This window comes from Sturnus vulgaris, chromosome W, assembly GCF_052056855.1.
Source record: "Sturnus vulgaris isolate bStuVul1 chromosome W, bStuVul1.hap1, whole genome shotgun sequence".
Lineage (NCBI taxonomy): Eukaryota > Metazoa > Chordata > Aves > Passeriformes > Sturnidae > Sturnus > Sturnus vulgaris.
The window spans coordinates 22,992,834-23,002,032 of record NC_142282.1 but is presented as its reverse complement, the minus strand read 5'-3'; the positions used below and the strand labels follow the sequence as shown (position 1 = coordinate 23,002,032).

General features: G+C 47.6%; 1 long non-coding RNA gene across 1 annotated transcript; it reads left to right on the top strand.

Annotated features, from left to right (window-relative positions):
• The first annotated feature begins 649 nt into the window (after positions 1–649).
• On the top strand, positions 650–4,268 carry LOC148220039 (uncharacterized). Its single transcript, XR_015798866.1, has 2 exons — positions 650–803; positions 2,542–4,268. It is a non-coding gene; the product is annotated as an uncharacterized LOC148220039 (long non-coding RNA).
• Positions 4,269–9,199: the final 4,931 nt, after the last annotated feature.

The window sequence follows — 9,199 nt, the reverse complement described above, 5'->3', positions numbered from 1 at the left end:
TTGATGATCTATTGGTTCCCATCTAGGGTTCGCTCCTCCTCTGCCGTATCTAACAGGCAGAGCTAATAACGGTTCAGTAGCTTAATGAAAATCTTTCTCTTTAATTGCTTGGTGCCTCATTGCTGTCCAATTTACAGAAACATGCTGTGGAGTCTTTGACTGGGAATCCTCAGGCTTAAAAACAGACGAACTTCTTTCCCCGTTTGAGTTTTCTGGCTTTGATGTTGGAACCTCTGATCTCCCTGGAACGGGACAATCAACTCCTCTCTTTTTCTCAACAGCCCACTGATCTTCCCTCTCACCCTCAATCACGCCGTCCTGCCCCTCCTCCCTCCAATTCCCCCTCTTCTTTGCCAACTCTGCTTCATCTATGGACACAGAAGGAGGGTTGTCCCATGCAGGCACAGAAACCGCAGCCCCGCGGCTACGCGGGGGGGGGAGGGGGGATCCCGATCTCCCGATCACATTGCCGGTCGGGCTGGGGGCGGGGACCGGCAATTCCGCCTCCGAGGGTGGGCGAGAAACCCGACGGGGGGCGGGAATTGGCGACTCCGCCTCCGAAGCTGGGCGAGAAATCCGGCGGGGGGCGGGAACTGGCGGCTCCGCCTCCTTAGGTGCACAATGAACACAGCAACGTGGGGCGGGTTGGGGACGCGCAGGCGCAGAAGACGTTATGGCTGCCCGACGCAAAGGACTGACGTCATGCGGCAGCCCTTGTTCGAAAACTTCTGCGCGGTCCCGATAAGTATGCAGAGATGGAAAACCCACCGAATGCGCTCCCGAATCCAAACTCGCGGCATAAGGTATGAAAGCCGACTGAGTCATTTGTGGAAAAGGCGCGTAAAATGCAGCAAAGCCCGCATCGTCCCGGTGCAAGGTAGAAAAAACGGCGGGGCAGCTACCGTTAAAGGAAGCGGCCGGCACGGCAGGTACCTAGCACCGGAAGTCATGCCGTAAAAATCGCGCCGTGCTTCCAGCGCAGCCAAAGCTGGCGCTGCCGCTCGACTCAACCGCGGAGGGGAGGGAAACTGACAATCACCCGAATCCCCGACACCGGAACCCGGTACAGGATCCGCAGCTCTTTCGCCCTCGAAACTCCGTTCGGGGGCCGGTGGGACAGAACCAGGTCCCGCGCTAGTAAAACAGGGCTCACGGTGTAACAATCACGACGGCGAGACCCCGAGATCACGGTCAGGGCCATCCTCCCTAGCTGCAGGAGACCGCGGTGGGGTGGCTGCCCGAGATCGCGGTGGGGGGGCCTCGGTACCAGAATTTCCCTCAAAGGCTCGCAAGGGCATCACAGAAGGGAGAGAGGAAACCTCTGTATCGACAAGATTATGCATTAACAGAGAATCACTAACATACTTCCAAGTTGGTAACAGCAACGGGGCTGTCTTATCACCTCGAGTAACATCTTCAAAAAGCTTAACTCCTATCTGATCCCAATAAGAAGCACTTAAGGCAGAATCAAGATCTATATCAGGAAACACACTATGAGCATATACTAAAAGCTCTTTCAACTTTTTTTCAGAAACGTTAAAACCATGCTTTCTTAACAAGAATTTTAAGTAATCAAAGACATATTTCTGCTCTTTTGGCATATTATTTCGCATTTCACTAATTCTAAATGGCACTACTCTTCACCCCAAAGCTCACCTCAATATAAGACAGGCGATGAGAAGGTCCAGACACAGTCCCCTTCGTCCAGCTTTTAGGGGTGCTTGCTCCTCTCAGCAACCGGTGGGGTGTCCAGCCTTCTTCTTGCCACACTCAAATGAGGGTTCCAGGGAGGCCCGACAGTAGATATAAAGCCTTGCAAAGCGAAGCAAAAGCATGGCACCAAACACGGGGCACCAAATGTGAGGTTGCAGGGGACCTCCGGGTGCCTCTTGTGCACCCACACTGTCAGGCTCCTTCTTCTTTTATGTAAAAAGCAAATCGGCTAATAGTAGCTGTAAAGTTATTTACTGTAGAAGCACATCAGTCTCAAATGCAGAGTCAAAGCTAACAAAGTCCATTCCAGTTTCTAGCTGAAAGTCCCAAACAGAAGCAGAAGGTCCCTGTGGTCCCAGCAGGGCCGGAGGAGCCGGGCAGCTCCTATCTTCTTCTCGGGTCTTGATTTCAGCGGCGAAAACAAAAGCAGAGCAAAAGCTGTGCCATAAAAGCAATGGCTAAAAGCAATGTCTCTTTCCAAGCCTCTTCTTTTATAGAAACTTACGAGCATACTAAGAAATAGAATCGGACCAGACTCGGACCAGTACTTCTTAACCTATTAGAATTCTAATTTCTTAACATGCTAAGCTACGTATAAATTACGTTCATGGCCTATCTTGTTCTAACTGAAAAATGTAAGCAATATTCTTAACTCTAACTCTATTATGTCTAAAGCTAAGTTCTTGGAGCCTCTAAGAAAACACTAGCATGTTTTTCAACCTTCCCTAGAACATGTACTACTTCTTAGGCATCTAAGACCTTTTGCTCACTAAAAGGAGTTAAAACTCATTCCGTTTACTTACTTATTTTCTTTCTCTTATGTTATAGCTTAAGTCTACACCTCTGCCTTATAAGTAAGAGGCCTAATATACTTCAATCCATCCAAAGGTTTCAACTCAATCCCTGCATTCTGATCTCTCCCTGAAGGATTCAGAGAAACTCCTGACTTACTGACTCCAACAGTGGCGCACACAAGCAGGGTACTCGTGCGGCTTCGATCACCGCCCTCACCCATGTCTGGTGCTGCTTTCACTCCCCGGCAGCCAGAAGCCGCTGAAGCGGCGCCACACAGCCAGCAGTGTGCCGGCAGCCAAACGCTCGAGAACGCTGCTTCTGCCCAAGCCCGCCTAGGGCGTGCACCTTTGTTCTCAGAGCTCCGTGCAACAGTCTGCCACTCTCGCAGTTCGAATGGAAAAAGAAAGCTTTTCGCCTACGCCCTTCACAGAGATCTGTTACCAGGACGAGAATGTCCGGTGGCAGGAGCTCGCCCTTGCCGCGAGGAAGCTGCTATTAGCACCGCATTGCAGGGGCACTTCTCGCTCCTTGACTACGTGCTCAGCGCTCTCCGAACTCGCTGCTAGCTCCACGGTCCTTCTCAGCTGCCTGTAGCAGCGCTCACAGCACGTAGAGCTTCGCATGGACCGAGGACCTGGAGGGACATATCTCAGATGAAAATGTGCCAGGAAAGGGACGTGTTCTACATTGTCCCTACTCGTCATCCAGTTTGTGCTTCTGCTGTTTCTGCTGTTAGGAATCGCTCCTTGAAAGACGAGCGAGAGCGTCTTTCTGGGTGCATTGCACTGAGTGTGAGCTCGTTAGGGACTTTGCACTCGGAGCCAAGGCATCAGGGTGTGCTTGCCCGCAGAACTGAGAACAAGCTGTTGGGCAGAGCTGAAAGTGGCCGCTGGAGTTCAGCTTTGTCCGGACAGCAGAAGGCCAAGAAGGAAGCCGCAGGGCAACGGGCTTGGGAGCGCAGTGCAGTGAAGAGCACACGAGCAGCCAAAGAGCTCCTTCACAATCGCTTTCACTTCTCAGTGCTCTTGCTGCTTGGAAAAGTAGCACACAGCCGTTGCACGCCAGGGCAAAAGCTGGGGCAGTGCCCTTTCACACACCTTCGCTGTGGTGTACTCCATTGTTGGGGGTTGCATGCTTCCCTTTTCTTTCTGTGGAATTTCTCCCATTGTTATGCTAATTGGTACACCTTAAGGTAATGTTCTCTCTCAGGGAGGTGGGTGGAGGGAGGGCTGGGGGTGAAACGGGAAAAAGGAAAGGCCGGACGGGGGTCCGGAGTGGGCTGGAAAACTCTCTCGTTTGGCTCGTGGAGGGAGTCGACGCCCCCTGCTCCTATCTGGCATCTCCCCTGCCACCCCAGCGCTGAGATCCCCGCTCCTTGCCGTTGGACATCCCTCTGCTGCTCTCCCACCTCACCCTACTACTTCCGGACACTCTGCCGAGCACCACGACCGACACCGTGAGGAGGGAGTCACTTTCCCCATCCCTCTCACCCCTGGGCCGCAGCCCTCTTCAACTGCGCGGGACCTGCCCTGCCCCCACAGCACCAATAACTGAGCACAGGGAGACGGCCTGCGGCCAAAAGGGACTGGAACTGAGTCATACTGTTATGGTCTGTTGTCAATTTTTATAGTTGTTGCTGATTTCCTGCCTTGTTAGATATCAGCAAAGAACTGTTATTCTTATCCCCACATCTCCTTCCTGAAAGCATCTGATTTGGATCTAAAATAATTAAAAGGGAGGGGGTTGCATTCTGCATCTCAGGAAGGGGGCTCTTGCCTTTCTTTAGACCATACCTGTCTTTCAAACCAAAACAGAGACTCATTGCAAAAAGCCCACCCATCCAAACCATAAGCAGACAGTTTCTTCAGGAGAATGATGTGAGACTCATTGCAAAAAGGATCAGGGAGATGCCTAGGAAGAGTCTCAGGTGAATCCAGGAGACCAGAGTGGAAAACTATTCAGTTTTCCAATAAATTTGCTTAAAAAACTGTACAAAATCGTAATAAAAAAACAAACAAACAAACAAACAAAAAAAGCAGACCAAACAAACACACAAAAAACCCCAACCAATAATCCCCAAAGAGACAAAAAAAGCCCCCAAAAAAGCCACCAAAAAAACCCACTCAAAACTGAAAAAAACCCCAAACCCAACACATGAAAAAAACAGGGTGAAGGTTTTTAGTAACTTTAAAAATAACAAAAGAAACAAAAGAAACAAAAAAACCCCAGAAATTCCCATTTCTAAAGGTGCTGTCCCAGCCTCTTCTCTCAGCAGGGAGTACATCCTGAAGTGGTGCCAGTTGGAAGAAAGTGGCACAGGGCAGCACCTGGGCCATTGTCACAGGACAGCCCTGTGGCTGCCCCATTGCCAAAACCTGGACACATAAATCAAACACAGGTATGCACATGTGCTTAGACACAGCAAAAATATATTTGTCTGAAAAGAATACTGGTCCATTTATATCACTGGAAAGAGCATAATGCCTCGTGTCAGCTTTCTTTTCAGTCATTACAAATGTTTTGAAAATATAGGAGTGCAGAAAATGGAAATATCCAAGATCGACATGAGGACCAATAACAAAGATTCCATTTTTGAAACTGCATTGGGAATCCTCTGCAGAAATTGACTCAGAGCTCTAAGATTTACAAAAAAGACCAAGAGTATTGGAGTCAATACAACACAGTGTCTGGAGACTTCAGCTGGTTGCCTTGATTTCTCAAATATGATGGTAGAAGCACCTTAGCAACTACAGCTGCCAGTTCTCTCAGGGCCCTGACATGCCTCTGGGTGGGTCGCATGGTCTTGCATGCTCAGGTTCCTCAAGTGGTCTGAAAGCTGTCCTGCTACTATGGCTTAGAATCAAGTCCACCAGTCCAATAACCTGAGAGATGTGGAAATAGCGACTGGCAGTAAAAATTGAGACCAACACTTGTTGAGTACCTCAGCCTTCTTGTCTGTTGTCACTAGTCCTGTCTGGCTTATGGGGGTGGGGCGGGGGGGAAATAGAGGAGGTGTGATAGGTTTCTTTTCATCTTCTTTTTCCCACTGAAATACCCGTAGGTGCCTTTATTATTCTTATTTTTGGCATGCTTTTCCAAATTCAGCTTCAACTGAGCCTTAGCTATACTGATCCCATCCTCACACACTCATGTGTTACCACTGTATTTTTCCCATGATTCGTCTCGCTGTGTATTGTCTGCATATTACCTTCTTGCATCACATCTATTAATTTTCAATAACCATCTGGCTTTAACTTGTTTTCAAAAAAGACCTTTTTCAACCTTTTCACCTCAGAAATTCACCTGGGAAACCCAAAATCCGGAAAATTCAACCCGAAGTCCCCCCTGGGATGCCCAGCACTCAGCTGGAAACTTCCAAAATTCCACAAATTCACCCCAAAATTCACGGGGAAACACCAAATCCCAGGGCTTCACCCCAAAATTCCACCTGCAACCCCCAAAATCCCTCAAATCACCCCCAAGACCCAGTCCCCCCAACACCTCCCAAATTCACCCCAAAATGTCTCGAACACCCATCAAAACCCACCCAGATACCCCCAAATCCACCAAATTCACTCCAAGACCCAACTGGGACTCCCAAAAATCACCAAAATTCCCCGGAAAATCCACCTGCATCCCCCAAATTCATCCCAAAATTCTCCCATGACTCCGAAATGCTCACCTGGATACCCCAAAATCGACAGAACACCCCAAAATCTTCCTGGCATCCCCAAAACTCACCTGAGAACCCTAAAATTCAGATGTATACCCTAAAATTCACCAAATTCCCCCCAAAATTCCCCTGAGATGCCTAGAATTCCACAAATTCCCCCTAAAATTCAACTGGGACTCCCCACATTCCACAAATTCACCCCTGTCCTGGGGTACCATGCAAAAATGTGTATTCTATCACCATCTGTTAAAATGTGGGAGGGGTGGTGATCCTTATCTCTGTGGGAGATATCCCCTGCTGATCTGCCATCTGATAAGATCAGGGGGATGGTCATCATTATCTTTTCACAACCCATCCTTCCTCCAGAAGATATATTCTGTTAATGGGCCATTAAGTCCTATTGTGTGACTGGTAAGATTACATCATCCCATTGGGAGATGCTCCAGCCAGGGGGAGGAGCCAAACATTTCCTACCTAGATAAAAACTGAGATTTGGAACACCAAGACAGTCCTTTCCAGTGGATCCCAGAGGAAAGTTGAACCTTTTTCCACATCATCGCTGGATCTTCGGAGGAAAACTGCACCTTCTACAGGAGCACTGCTTCAACTGAACCACATCTCTCATCCAGGAGGACTGCAGCCACCATTTATACAGACTGCTACCAACACCCAGACTGACAGGGTGTCAGGTTGTATTTCTGACTTTGTTGGTGGTTTTTTCTTTTGTATTATTGCATGTGTTTTATTTTTTCTCTTTTCTCCTAATAAACTGTATTACTGACTTGGAGTCTCGCATTGGTTTTGCTTTCAAACCAACACAACCGCAAACCTCGCTACCTGGGATCCCCCAAAATTCCACTAATTCTCCCCCAAAATCGACCTGGGACGCCTCAAAACTCACCTGGATCTCCCCAAATCCCCCCCCCCCCCCATTCACCTGGGAACCCCCAAATCCCCAGAATTCAACCCATAATTCACCTGGGACCCCAAAAAACCTCCAAATTCGCTCCAAAATGATTGGCAACTTTACACACTCCATTTTCCCACAAAAGGATCTGGAGCCCTGTGCGCTTCGTATACAAACTAAACGGAAAATACCTTTCTATTCATTCTCAGCAAAAAGACTTCCTATTCCTCCTTCTTTTGGACAAAACTGCCTTCACTTTCAAACTTATTCTCTTGCTCACTTACCTGCATAATGCTTAGTCCCTGTTCTGCATGCTCATTTTCTTCACTTTTACAAGGAATCCTCTCCTCATCTTCTTCTTCCTCTGCTTCTTCCATTTCCTGTGCCAAGATCACCTGTTTCTCTGTTAGATTTGTTTCTCCAGCTGGTTTTTGACAGCTGTCCCTATCTTGTGCCACCGCTCGTTCTAGAGAGGTGATTGTCCTGCTCTGCTCTGGGCTGGGACTGCGCTCTCTTCAAGCCCCGGGGGCAATTTTGGATGCCACAAAGTCAGAAAGACCACAGGGTATTGGAGAAATGTCCAAAAGAGGGACACAGAGATAGTGAAGAAGCTGGAGGGGAAGCCATACAAAGAGTGGCTGAGGGCATTTGGTTCAGCTGCAGAGAGGACAGTGAGCTCACACCTCACTTGGGACCTCTCAGCTCCTCTCAAGGGCAGCACAGGGACAGCTTTGCTCTCTGCTCTCTGCGACCAGGGACAGGAGCCAAGGGAATGCCAGGAGCTGTGTCAGGGGATGATTAGGCTGGCTATCAGGGAAATTTTTTTTTCCTCAGAGGCTGGTCAGGCAATGAATAGGTTCTCCAGGCAATGGGCACAGCCCCAAGGCTGCCAGAGATCCAGGAGCGTTTGGCCAATGCTCTCAGGGATGCAGAGGGTGGGACTGTTGGAGTGTCTGTGCAGGGCCAGGAGTTGGACTTTGACGATCCCTAGGGGTCCCTTCCAACTCAGGAAACTCTTACCATTTTCCCCTCTTTCCTCTCCTTGCACAATGCACTCAGCTTGCTGTTCTACCGTATGTTCCACTTCTGAAACCTCCGCTACTTCTTTCCAGTTCAAGCACAGTTCTACTGGTCACAATCCAAAGATATACAGATTGAAAAACTACCAAAAAGAAACACCTGTTTGGAATGTCGTGGTCTTATTTGGATCTCGAACTATGAAGTCGATTGTGCCTTGCAAGTTCTAAAAGCAAAACAACAACAAAAAACATCCGCCACAATGTTTTAACATAGGGATTTGCTTTCTTCTAAGAAATCCATATCCCTTCTCAAAATGGATCTATATGAGTAAGAGATCATCTTGAAGAGATCGCTTACTATCTAAAGAACCTGGAACACTCAAATCTGTAATGATAAGCCTGTTACCTTGTCATTTTCTGTTCCAAAGGCCAATTTGCTCAAGTGCCATTTGTAACAAGGACAGAGTTCAAAGTGCAGCTCTGAGAAATGTTTTGGTTTCCCTCTCCTATCTCCATCAAAAGCACTTTCTTCAATGGCTGAAACAATACTTGATATAGTCTGAATTTTAAAGGTCATGAAAATTTTCTCAAAAGTGAAAAATTAATATAGCAGTCAGGTTTTAAACCAACGGGAATTTTTGTTTTACCTGTTTGAAGATTTCCTTCACACCAAAATGCTGGCTGATGGATACCTAGAAGAAATCAATTCCCACAAAATGCTTCCGGGTAACCCATTACGTCTTCCATTACAATTTACTTCAGTGTCCCTTTCCTGTCCAATTGAAGGTCCCTGTTTAAGAGACTCAAGTACGGAGAGAAATAAAATTAAATATGACTACAGTGCCTTTAAATCTAAATCGAACTTCCTGATCAATCTCATAAAACCTTTAGGCTAAATGTTGCCATTGATCTGTTTCTACTGAACACAATCACTTCCTGGCTTGTTAGAGATTAGTTCATTACAAAGAAAGAAATGCACAGAAGTTAAAATATTTCCAAAGAAGCATTTGACATCTTTCCTTTTGGATGGGGAACCATTCCAACACTGCTTACATAAGAGGTCAAATTACTGTCTTCCATGTTATTTGTGCA